The sequence below is a fragment of the Octopus bimaculoides genome, chromosome 6 (genome assembly GCF_046866305.1).
Source record: "Octopus bimaculoides isolate indiv1 chromosome 6, ASM4686630v1, whole genome shotgun sequence".
NCBI lineage: Eukaryota > Metazoa > Mollusca > Cephalopoda > Octopoda > Octopodidae > Octopus > Octopus bimaculoides.
The window spans coordinates 33,686,523-33,699,215 of record NC_142933.1 but is presented as its reverse complement, the minus strand read 5'-3'; the positions used below and the strand labels follow the sequence as shown (position 1 = coordinate 33,699,215).

At 35.9% G+C, this 12,693-nt stretch overlaps 1 long non-coding RNA gene across 1 annotated transcript; it reads right to left on the bottom strand.

Annotated features, from left to right (window-relative positions):
• Positions 1–3,176: 3,176 nt before the first annotated feature.
• On the bottom strand, positions 3,177–9,749 carry LOC149135004 (uncharacterized). The gene is made up of 2 exons (XR_016242213.1): positions 9,487–9,749; positions 3,177–3,330 (listed from the first exon to the last, which is right to left on the bottom strand). It is a non-coding gene; the product is annotated as an uncharacterized LOC149135004 (long non-coding RNA).
• Positions 9,750–12,693: the final 2,944 nt, after the last annotated feature.

Genomic DNA, 12,693 nt, shown 5'->3' with positions numbered 1-12,693 from the left:
AAGAGGAGACGATACCAGACAACTCTGAGAGGTCACAGTTGTGGAAGTAATAAATGTATAGTGTGAAGTCAACACATCTTTGAGTTATGGCTTAGAGTTTATTGTTGAGTGAACTTAGGCTAATCAGTTCTATAGAATCTCATCTTACAATTTAAGAGTTCAATAATAAATTGTAGTTGAGCCATCAGGTCTGTGGACCAGGACTTATAGTGTATTGGTGAGTGATTTCAGGTCATCTTGTAATTTAAGTTTTCAATCCTAAAATGCAGAATTTAATTAGTACATTTGAGAGCAGGCTTAGAGTGTATTGGTGACTGACTTCAGGCTAATGAGTTCTTCGGAATGTCACCTTGCAAAATAAATGTTCAATAACAAAATATTCTAAATCGGTTTTAACTCTTTCCCTTGAAGATAAGTTTCAGCTTAATTAGAATATCTTTCACTCGTAATCTAATCTATCCTTACCTTCCTGAATTACGTAGACTCATGTAATTGATCCTAGTTTATTTTAATTCCCTTAGCTTACATTCATATTTATTAAAATTATAATGGCCAAAACTCATCATAACATTTTTATTGTAAAAATCTCTGTTCACTAATAAATGAAGGCTTCAGAAGATTGGTCTAAAATAATCAAAATATGTCTGCAGCTGATACCTTGCCTGTTAACAAAGATTAAGTTTTCCTCCTAAACATGGAAGTTCAATCTTTTGTGAAATATATTCGAACTTCCTTGAAATTACCTTCTCTTTTCTTTAAAACTCGCTGACAGTTAACTTTGGTTCTTTGTTCTTTTCCCAACGAAGAGGCAATTTTCAAATCATTTAGTACATCGCCATTTCCTTGCTATATCTAAATCCATGGTATTAGTCCATTTCAGTAATTGGTTTAAGCTCACGTTTTGGAATAATGGAAAAGTATTCAAATACAATAATAATGATAATAATAATAATAATAATAATAATAATAATAATAATAATAATAATAATAATAATAATAATAATAATAAGAGCATCACAACAAACCACATCACATACCCAAGGCACACAGAGCTGCGCTCGGTAGTGAAGTGAAAGCACGTTATAAAAATAAAACTACTGAACAACAACAACAACAACAACAACAACAATAATAATAATAATAATAATAATAATAATAATAATAATAATAATAATAACCCACTTTCTACGCAAACACTATCAATTCAATAATATAATTTAAACAGAACAATCGAGAAACACAAGACACTCTATATAGCAAGTATCCAATAAGATAAACAGCCACCACCAGACCAAATACCCAACGCACGCACACTCACACTACACGCAGCACAAGCATTAATACAACAAAAGACTTCACCAGACCCCATAATAAAAGAAACTGACGCAATACAATACCGGGAATAGTTTGCACTCCCCCAACATCAAAAAGAACATACAATGCTGCTCACACCTTTGTAATATGGAGGTGCAGCAGGTGATGTAGTAGAAATTTACCTGAAACAACCAAATGTTGAACAACAACAGCAACGTCAACGACAACAACAACAATAATAAGTATTCCTTTACTGACTTTAGGGTCCCCTACTCCACATAAACTACAAAACATCTTATATAAAATGATGACAAACAAATTAGGGTATGTGTACGCATGCTTATTTTATCAAAAGTTGACAGTTTAATATACTTGACAACTCTTACATTACTATAGGCATGCATACTTACATGTATGCGCACATACATGCAGAGGCAGAGCCACTCATAATAAAAAGTAGTACTGGTGGAATGTCCCAGGGAAAACCTGGAAAAAACGTAAGCACAACAGACCAGATATAATGATTTGGGATAAACAAGTGAAACTCTGTATAGTTGTGGAAATTGGCTGGCCAACGGATGTTAATATAAAGTAAAAAAGAGAATGCCTGCGCTGTACTATTGAGAAATCTGCAGTTACTCTATCCAGATTACAAGTTCAAGTTTATACCTGTAATTATTGGGGTATTGGGATATGTAACACACTACCTAAATACCAATCTTGAGAAATTAGGTTTCTCAAAATTAGAAAGGAGAAAGCTAATTTGAAGACTACTGATCCAATCCGTCATTGGAAATGTAAAAATCTGTAAAACTTCCCAGACGTTTATGATTTAAATATATATAATCATGTCTAGATATGCAACTATATGCATGAGAACACATACGTAAAACAAAACATACAAATTTGCGCACATACATACATACCTACATGCATACATACGTACTTACATACATACATACATACATACATACATTCATACACACATACATACATACATACATACATACATACATGCATGCATACGCACAAAAATACCTTGTCGATGTTGTTGAAATTCCAATGAAGGGGCCTTGGATCTAGGTTAGAAACCGGTTCTTTCTCTATTCACAAGAAACCTTGAGATAAAACTGAACAATGATATACATACATACATACATTCATACGTACATATATCCATCCATCCATACATACATACATACATACATACATACATACATACATGCATTATATACATACGTGCATGAATATATGCACATACTTGGTTGTGTGTATGTACAAAGACACACGTGAAACGTAATGTTGTACACACACATACATACATAAACAGTTAAGTACTAAAAGGACATGTTCATATAGAACATAAATGCAGCTGGATACATCTATGCATATGCACACATCAACTCAACCACATATTTACAAACTCCCCGAGAAGTCCCATACTTAAAGTCTCGTCATTTTATTAGCGACCGGACTGATCACTATTTAGAACTTATGACACAGGCACAGACACACACACACAGACAAACACAGTCACACACACACTCTCTCTCTCTCTCTCTCTCTCTCACACACACACACACACACACACACACACACACACACACACACACTGACACACAAGCAAATTGATTTGCTCATAGTCTTTAGTGACAACAACTGACGTGTTAGACAATATTTGACGTCATATTTGTAAGCTGTACCTCATAATTAATCTAAAACTGCTTTCACCTTCAAGGAAAAAGAAAAAAACACAATTGTTGCAGACCAGAGGAATCTATTTGCTTTGACCATTTACTGCGTTAGCTGTGTTCTATGCCAACTTTTTGTCCATGTGACATAATTATTACAACAATTCCCTGTATAAGTAATCTAGTTTATTGATGTATCAAATGTTACGAATTCAAAGGATTCTAAATTTCAAACGTTCTCAGTTCTGATTCTTTGATGTTGATTTTCCAAAGTATAATGATTTGGCTGCATATTCTTCATAAATAGTTGAATAAGGACGATATTCTGTAACAGAGAAATGTATGATAGGAAAATGGCTACCATTAACAGTCACGATTTTAGTAGAACTTGCTGAAAAGAATACGCGTATATCTGAATATTATTTATATTCAATACATATATTTTACACAAAGCCACTACACACATATATACGATTATACGAACACACAAATATATATATATATATATATATATATATATATATATATATATACTCACTCACACTAATACATATATATATATATATATATATATATATATATATACGCACACGCGCGCGCATGTATATTTTTAACCTTATGTTAAATTATTCTTCAGAGGCACATACAAATAACTGCTTCCATTCTTTATTTGCTTCGTGCCAACTATGGTATCAGTATGATTTCCTTGTTCCTGCTAAGCAGTCTTCCCTCTTCTACCTTTCCAGGAATAAGATGCATAACCAGTTCTGACTAGCATCCAAATGCTAAACACAATGAAAGCTTATTTTTGGTTCAATTCTCAATATTAATTATCATTATCATTATTATGATCATTAAAAAGGTGTCAAGCTGGCAGGATCACCATAGCGCCGGACGAAATGCTTAACAGCATTTCATCCAGCTTCATTTTTATGTTTTGAATTAAAAAACTGCCGAGGTCAACTTCATCTTTCATCCTTTCGATAACGTAAGTACCACTTGAGCACTGGGGTCGGCGTAATCGACTTGGCCCTTCCTACCCAAATTTCAGGCCTTATGCCTATAGAAGAAAGGATCACCACCATCATCATCATCATGACCCTCCTCCTCCTCCTCATCATCATCATCATCATGACCCTCCTCCTCCTCCACTTCCTCCTCTTCCTCCTCCTTCTCCTCTTCCTCCTCCTCCTCCTCCTCCTCCTCCTCCTCTTCATCATCATCATCATCATCATCACCACCATCATCATCACCATCATCACCATTATTTAGTTCAAATCCCGCCGGAGTCAACTTTACGTTTCATCGTCAAGTATTGAGGTCGATGTAAAATTGTTGGCTTTGTACCAAAATTTGAAACTCGATAGAAACGTTAGTATGTCGGATAAAGTGTTTGGTGACTTTCGTTCGGTCTTTTTTATTTTCTGAGTTCAAGTACCACAGATGTCTACTTTACCTTTCATCCTTTCAAAATCGATAAAATAAATACCTATCAAGTACTGGGGTCGATGCAATAAACTAGCCCCTCCTCCTAAAATTGCTAGACCTACAGTTCTATATTTAAGAGATGAGTAATTATGTACATTATTTACATTATTTACATTTGACGGATATTTGTCCTCATCTTTGTTGCTAACACAACGTTTCGGCTGATATACTCTCCAGCCTTCATCAGGTGTCTTGGGGTTCGAAATTTCCTCAAGACACCTGATGAAGGCTGGAGGGTATATCAGCCGAAACGTTGTGTTAACAAACAAGATGAGGACAAATATCCGTCAAATGTAAATAATGTGAATAATTGCTGGACCTGTTCTAAAATTTGAAACGTTATTATTATTATCAGAGTACCTTGATATTGCTGTTAATGTTGTTGTTGTTGTTGTTGTTGTTGTTGTTGTTGTCGTTGTTGTTTCTTTGCCCCAACACTCGTTTTTGTTTAACACTAGTCAAGCCAGACAATTGAAATACGCTATTTCAGATTTTGTCATGGCTATATTTGTGTGGTTACGGTGGTGCTAACTACTGTTGTGGCCACTGCTATAGTTCTTGCGGCAGTTGTTGTCTCCCTTATTACTACATAGACCTTTGTCACGAAGGGAGTCGGTCGATCGACCAGGCACCATTGGGATAAATTACGCACAATTTTCTCCATTTATCACGGTTATCTGCCAGAACTCGACTTTCCGCAAATGATTCACCGGTTCATTCTTCGACCCATATTTTCTTCTGTTTGTCCCTCCTTCTTTCCTTGAAGAATGGCCTGTGCAAGGTCACTGGATCTTTCTTTTCTTCACAGTTGCGAAGTTTTCTTCATGGAAGCCAATGTTATGCTAGATTGTTTAACGAATCAGTTCGTTTGAGATGCTGTCGAAGTACCAGATGTTTAAGATGCTGCATATATATGTAAGCTACAAAGGAAAGTATTGTCATGAAGTGCCAACGTTTTTAGTGGAAAACTATCAAATTAAACGGTTAGAAAAGTTATTACAAAGATCTCTTTTGTTTACTACTACTGGCATGATAATAACGGTTTTAAATTTTGGCACAAGGCCAGCAATTTCGGGGGGGGGGGTAATTCGATTACATCGACTTCTGTGCTTGACCTTGGTTCTTGGCAGAATTTCAACTCAGACTGTAAAGACGGACGAAATGGCGCTAATCATTTTGTCTCGCGTGCTAATGATTCTGCTAGCTGGCCGCCTTAATAATAAAAATAATAAGACCTGGAGTTCTGTGGAAGGGAGCTAGTGGGTTGCATCGACCCCAGTGCTCATTTGGTACTTATTTTACCGAACGCGAAAGGATGAAGGTCGATGCAGCTAAGCATTTTGCACAACGTGCAAACTATTCTGCTAGCTTGCCGCCTTGATGATGATGATGATGATGATGATGATGATGATGATGATGATGATGATGATGATGATGATGATGATGATGATGATGATGATGATGATGATGATGATGATGATGATGATGACGACGACGATGATGATGATGACAATGACGACGACGATGATAAATAACAACGACGACAACAACAACAACAACAACAACAGTAGATGGATTTACCAAAGAAATAGATATGAAATTTGGCTTAGAAAAATGTGCCAAAGCAACCTTGAAAAGAGGAAAACTAGTTAAGAGTAGCAACATCACACTAGATAGAGCCAAAGAATTAAGAGAATTAGACCAAAGCCAGACACAAATATTTAGGAATCAATGAACTAAATATGATACAACACACACAAATGAAAAAGAAAATAAAGAAAGAATACTATAGACGAGTTAGATCAATACTGAAAACAGCTCAATGACAAAACAAAATAATAGGTATTAACAGTCTAGCCGTTCCAGTTATAAGTTACAGCTACAATATCTTTAACTGGACACTAAATGAACTAACCAAAATAGACAAGAAAACAAGAAAAATGATGACAGGATCTAGGATACACCACTCAAAATCTGACATAAAAAGGCTGTATATACAACGTATAAAATGTGGTAGAGGCCTTACACAGCTGAAAAACTATTATAAAATAACCACCATAGGACTGCAAAAATACCTACTTCAGAAGCAAGGAAAACTAATACAAATAGCCATAAAACACAAGCAAAACAAAAAACTGTTTTCAGTATTTAAGGAAGCTGACAAATACAAACAAGAAGTCAAACTACCTAACAAATATGAAGAAAAAGAAGAAACAACAAATGAAATCTAAACTAAAACTAGAACAGCAACGCACCATGATAAAACGATGGCAAGAAAAGCCCCTTCATGGCAAACACTGAGCTAAAATAAATGCAAAAGAGATAGACATAGAAAAATCCCAGCAATGGTTGAGAAGCTCAGGACACAAAGCAGAGATTGAAGGATTTTTAATTGCAGTACAAGACCAAAGCCTCCTCACCAGAAATTACCAAAAACATATAATGAAAAGAAGTATAACAAGTAACTGCAGAATATGTGGAGATGGACAAGAAACAATAGGAAAAAGGAATTTCAACCATGTTTCGTGGTCTGCTACCAAAACAGCTCCTTTATAGGATCCAGTTAGCTCAAGACATCATCAGGAGGAACCGCGTCCGGTTTCGGCCCCTACTCCTCTACCGTTTTGACGTGGCGGGGCCACCCCCTTTCGGAGGTGTCTTCAGCTCTGGTGTTGGGTGTATGTTTTCTTTCACTGTTTGTGACTGTTCTAATTCAACTGTGGAATGTCCCTCGCTATGGTTATTTTCCAGGAGGTTCTGGCCACACGTCTTACGTTTCATCAACCCGCGTTGTTGAATTACTTTCTTCCGACATACCTTCCCTTGGTGGATTAGGATCCAGCTAGCTGAAGACATCATCAGGAGGAACCACGTCCGGTTTCGGCCCCTACTCCTCTTGCCCAGTCCTGACTAAGAGGGAATATATTCATATACACGACAGAGTTGGTACCTACATACTGGAAGCTATGCCAATACTATGGAATTACAACAGAAAAAAAGATGGTATAAGCACACGCCAGAAAAGGTCACAGAAAACGAGAAAGCAACCATACTCTGGGATATGTCAATACACACAGATAGAGAAATTAAGACTAATAGGCCAGATTTAGTTGGCAGATCATGAAGAAAAAAATGCTTTCTAATTGATGTATCAATACCAGCAGATGACAGCGTTTCTCTAAAAGAAATGGAGAAACTTTGAAAATACAAAGACCTGGAAATAGAGGTAACTCGAATGTGGAATCTAAAAACAGAAACAATTCCTATCATAGTGGGCACATTAGGTATGATAAAAAATATTCAAACAAATACATAACAAACACACCAGGACTTACAAATATATATTACAGAAAATTGCACTACTGGGCACTGCACACATCCTTCGCAAAACACTTTCAATACAGTAACCATAAGAGCATCACAGCAAACCACAGCATATACCCAAGGCACACAGAGCTGCGCTCGGTAGTGAAGGGAAAGCACATTATAAAAATAAAACTACTGAATAATAATAAACAACTTGCTGGGATAACTAACCCACAGTGAGAAAACCTTGCTAGTGGCAGTTCGAGAAGAGGGTATACTGAAATCAGAGGGGAAAAAAGAACAAACCAAGAAAACCAAGAAGGGCCTAACAACAAACTACATAATCAATTACGTGTAGTCACGTCTCCACAACTGAAGTTGCTAAATTACATAGATGAGTCTGGTTAAAAAAAGAAACATCTAAAAAGGGGTCTGAGAGCACTATACTTGCAGTGCATGACCAAACTTCGGTCGCAAATTGGAAGGCCAGTTTTAAAAACGAGCAAATGTCTCCATTGTGCCGAATTTGCAATGGATTTGATAAAACGACTGCTCATATTGAGAATCAATGTTCTAGACTTTCTCAAAACCAATATCAGTTTTGATGACCTGATCAGTTAGCAAAAGTTCTGTGGTGGAAATTATGCGGAAAGTGGGGCTCAAAGGGAGGTAAGAAGATGTGGTATGATCACAAAGCACAGATTAAATGAATCAGAGACTTGCAAAACCTTGTGGGATTTCCCAATTTAGACAGTCCAGGTGTTTCGGTACAAGAAACCGACCTATTCGTGGTGGACGAAGTAAACTATACGTGCTCTATAATTCATATTGCATGTCCATTTAACCCTTAAATACGAGATAGCCTTGCTGTGGAAGAAGAAGAAATTGAAAATAGTGCCAAATATGGTTGGAGCCTTGAGGACTGTAGCAAACAGATATTAAGAGGAGTATAAAAGAAATGGGAATAGAGTGTCCGGTAAAGGTGTTTACCTCCTTATCAAAGGAAAGCGGTTTCGATCCCTGACTTAATATTATTTGAAGAAAACAATATGATACCGCAGATTACATCAAGCAAGCCTCTACTCATGCAAGATTCCAGGACTTCTAACAGAACCAGAGTTAAAATAATAATAATAATAATAATAATAATAATAATAATAATAATAATAATAATAATAATAATAATAATAATAATAACAATAATGATGATGATGATGGTGATAATAATATTCTTTCTACTATGAGCAAAAGGCCAGAAATTTGCGGTGAGTGGGGCTCGTCGATTACATCAACTCCAGTGCTCAACTGGCACTTATATCATCGACCCCGACAATATGAAAGACAAAGTCGACCTTGGTGGAATTAGAGCTCAAAACGTAAAACCGGAAGAAATGCCACGAAACATTTTGTCCAGCGTGCTAATGACTGTACCAGTTCGCCGCCTTAATAATAATAATGATAATAATAATAATAATAATAATAATAATAATAATAATAATAATAATAATAATAATAATAATAATGACGATGATGTTGATGGTGTTGTTGATGATGATGATGATGATGATGATGATAATGATTATGATGATTATGATGATGATGATCTAATAAAAATTTACATTAAGGTTCAACCAGTTTTACGTCATAGATCAGTATATTTACTCCGCTTGTGTCTCAGTTTACTCACGCTTTCAATATGTCGATTCATCAAATTACACGCAAATATTTTCATTTCCATAATTTCATTTTCCTTTATTCTTTATTCTTATTTCAAGTGGAGTTTCTTGTTTGCCAGTAAGTCAATAACAGTCGATACTAACACGGTGGTTTCGACTGACACAGCAGGCAACATACCACTATAGTGTGAGTGGTATTGTTGCTACCACTACAGCTCCGCAATCAATACCACTGCATTGCTAACGACGAACAATGTCATATAATGACGTCATAGTGGAGTTACGTTACATCGAAGTTTTGTGGTCGGGGCGGTGGAAGTTCATCAAAGGAAAGCGGTTTCGATCCCCGACTTAATCCATTTCAATTTACGATAATGCGTCACATTTATAAGGAAAAGCATGAATGTCATAAAATCCGATACCGCTTCTTTTAGAATAGTGTGATTTGCATGGTCAGAATATATAAGAAAATGAACTAAATATTTTAAGGAGTTCGTATCCGTCAGCCATCGATTCTTCATTTCATCCCTCTTGGGTATATGTATGTATGTATGTATGTATGTATGTATGCATGAATGTATGTATGTATGTATGTATGCATGTATGTCTGTACGTCTGCATGTGTGTATGTATGTATGTATGGTTGTATGTATGTATGTATGTATGTATGTATGTATGTATCTATCTATCTATCTATCTATCTATCTATCTGTCTGTCTGTCTATCTATCTATCTATCTATCTATCTATCTATCTATATATATATATATATATATATATATATATATATATATATATATATATATATATATATATGATATATATATACGTATATATGTATGTTTATTTGTACATATACACTTTATATATACATAGGTAAGTATGTGTGTGTGTGTGTGTGTATGTGTGTGAAGGTGCGTGGCTTAGTGGTTAGGGCATTCAGCTCACGATCGTAAGGTCATGAGTTCAATTCCCAGAGATGCGATGTGTCCTTGAGCAAGACACTTTATTTCACGTTGTTCCATATATATATATATATATATATATATATATATATATATATATATATATATTTATTTATTTATGTTAAGCGCATTACTATACATAAATGCCTCACGCTACATAGTACATAGAGTTGTTCACTCTTATATATCTATGTAAGAGGCGAGCTTTTCGAATTGCATCTCGGTACACGTGGTGTGGATGTCTGTCTTCGTATCTGTCAATTTTAGCGTTTGTTTCACCATGACTACACTAGTGGGCAGGATTTTCGAGTAATGAGAGTCGCCCATCCACACGCTACTTTGTCATCTCTACGGTGCAACATCCTGTGGTTTCTCTTCTACAGACTCCATTCATTTTCAACGTGTAAGTCTACTTTATACAGCAAACTTCCTACACACTTATCACGTACTCATAACAGTGTAGTCTTCTCTCTTATACATTACATCTAACTCCTCTTAAGCTTAGTTTTTCTCTTATCTCATTTCTACTCTGTCGTTACTGCACACTCATATTACTCATCCAGCGGAATATGTCTCGTTTAATTACTTTATAGGCATAGCAAATCCTTTGCATTCAAGGTCCACACCTCACTACATCACTTGTCATGCACAAGCACCATACAATCTAGCCTTCACTCTGAAGAAGAGGCCCTTTGTTGCTCGCAGACATAACAAATTCCTGAACTTCTTCCATCCCGTTCCTATTGTGGCTAACATGCTTTCAGGGACATCCACTCCCGAAACTAATTATATCACCAAGGTAACAGAAACTATCAACTATTCCTAGAGAGCCGCTTCAGCATTTGAAACAGTATATTTCATATATGCTCTTAGTGTTCTCTCTGAGCATCTGGTGCACTTGAAGTCTGTCTTCTCTGTTAGCCTACTTGTGATCCCTATACATCTTTTGTGCGTCCATTGTTTACACTTTGTACTTCGTATTGAATTCCTACATGCTTCTCTTTTACATATCGAGCATAGACTTGTAGTCTTTCCTACTTCCTAATGTTTTAGTCTTTCCTAAATTTACTGTGCGGTTTCAAGATTCTAGAATATCCGGATTGACCTCATTAATTCTACAACATGAACATGAAGCACTTTTTAGCTGCATAGAACCCGTTGGTTTTTATATCATTTCTATATAGTTTACATCTTTTGAACATCCTCCGCTTGATGTTGAATGCGATCTATCAAAGTTCAAACATAAATGGATAATTTTAGCGCATCCTTGTTTCCCATATTGCTGAAAGAATAAATGTGGTCGAAGTGTCTTTATTTGAATTTGCTTCCACTATAACGCCATAGTGTTTATGTGTAGTGCTTAAATGTAGTTTAGCTGCGGTGACTTCTGCCTCATAAATAATTGCTTCGGAGTTGGCTGACTGATTAACGAGGTTATACATTCGTATTTATGCATAGGTAGTTAACTTCAATGAATTTCGTTAGCAAACTGTTAAGTTTTTCATCTCCGTGGTACACCAGTAACTCTACTAAATAATCATCTGCACCGGTGGCTCATGGGGAAATCTATATTAAGGTGAGGAATTTTTAGGTATTTCAAATTACATTTAAGAAAAAGTTATAAGTGAATGTTATATTAGAGAGTATTACCTTTTGCTATTGCGGGGCGGGGTTTAGAGTTTATTTTTTTGGTGAAGGTAAATGGGGGATAATGTTTCTGAATCCGATAGTTTCTAGCGCCATATTGTGGTACGATGTAACACTGTCGAAAATTTCTTTATTCAGTGACAAACTGGAGAGTCTTCTACTGATATCTTTAAAAGAGGTTTCTGAAAACTCTATGATGGTGGCAGGGTTCTATATTAATATATCTGAATTACTCATTAAGTTTGCTGTTAGAGTTACATTTGTCTAAGGTGAGGATAGTGTTAAGGAATTTACGTTACTTTATTGCTGATAGTCACTTGTTGACCGAAATTACCGAAGGTGTTAATAGGTAATCTCTAAATATATAATTGAGTTTAATGTGTTCGTTTGCTTGCTGGGCTATAGCCAAGCCTATTGTTTCTATCTCAGTCTACATCTATTGTTGACGTCAAACGACTCTGTGGGTTTAAGTTGTGAAAAATCTAGACAGATTATTTGTTTAAGAACAGTTTCCGTGGCATAATATCTATATCTTTACCTCCTAAAATTGAATGTATATAATATTCAGTGCCACGTAGTGGGACTAAACCCGGAACCTTGTGGTCGG